Source organism: Leuresthes tenuis, unplaced genomic scaffold (assembly GCF_036924035.1).
Source record: "Leuresthes tenuis unplaced genomic scaffold, fLeuTen1.0.hap1 SCAF_24, whole genome shotgun sequence".
NCBI lineage: Eukaryota > Metazoa > Chordata > Actinopteri > Atheriniformes > Atherinopsidae > Leuresthes > Leuresthes tenuis.
Genome location: NW_027325378.1, coordinates 24,691,828 through 24,692,656, shown reverse-complemented (window position 1 = coordinate 24,692,656; position 829 = coordinate 24,691,828). Strand labels below are relative to the sequence as shown.

Below are 829 nucleotides of genomic sequence, written 5' to 3'. Positions count from 1 at the left end.
TATTATCAATAAGGATACTTCTACAACTACTATCAAAGTATGTCCGGACTTCTTATGTTGTCAGTTGCTATATATGAATAAGTGGGTAGCTACTGACAAGCATTAAGCATGTCACACAGCCCAAACATATAACATTTCAGGACACACCACACAGTTAACAACCACAGTGAAGCGTGTCAAAGCCCAAACATGTAACATTCAACAGGACACTTACACAACACATTCAAATCAAACAGTCAGACAACATACAAGAACATATACCCCAGCCGGCATTGCTCCCTGCCTATTTTCCTACAGCTCACTATGTGTGCGCACACCTTTATTCACAAACTCTTCAACTTATACTCTTTTACCGAAGCTGCTACAGCTCGATTGGCCGAATACCCTTAGATCCTATTTCGGTGAATTTGACATCTGCCTTACATGTAACAGATTAGCGGTTTAGCAGTTTTAATTTAGTTTGAGTGAAGGAATTCATTTTATTGCAAAATCCGAAATCGTGAAGAACTCGTGAAAGTAAGCTTATTCTCGGATTCCTGAAACTTTAGATTTGCTCTTTCTTTTACTGCAAAGTACAACGTTGTTTTTTTTGTTTAAATCTTTCTAGACATGGTAATTAAGAAGGACAAAGCAGTCGCAACAAGTAAGGCGACTCTACTCAGAGAAGTCACTCTGCACAGTAACAAGATTTCTTTTGCACAGACAGAAAGGGCTTCACCCGCAAAGGTAAAGCCTGCCAAAAATAGAAACAACTCATTAGTGCTGCTCTCCACTGAAGTCTTTAGTAAAAGGCGAAAGACTTGTACGTTATGAAGAGAAACCAGAGTAC

At 39.1% G+C, this 829-nt stretch overlaps 1 non-coding gene across 1 annotated transcript; it reads right to left on the bottom strand.

Moving 5' to 3' along the window:
• Positions 1 to 715: 715 nt before the first annotated feature.
• Positions 716 to 829, bottom strand: LOC140285062 (U5 spliceosomal RNA). Its single transcript, XR_011910262.1, has one exon. It is a non-coding gene; the product is annotated as a U5 spliceosomal RNA (small nuclear RNA).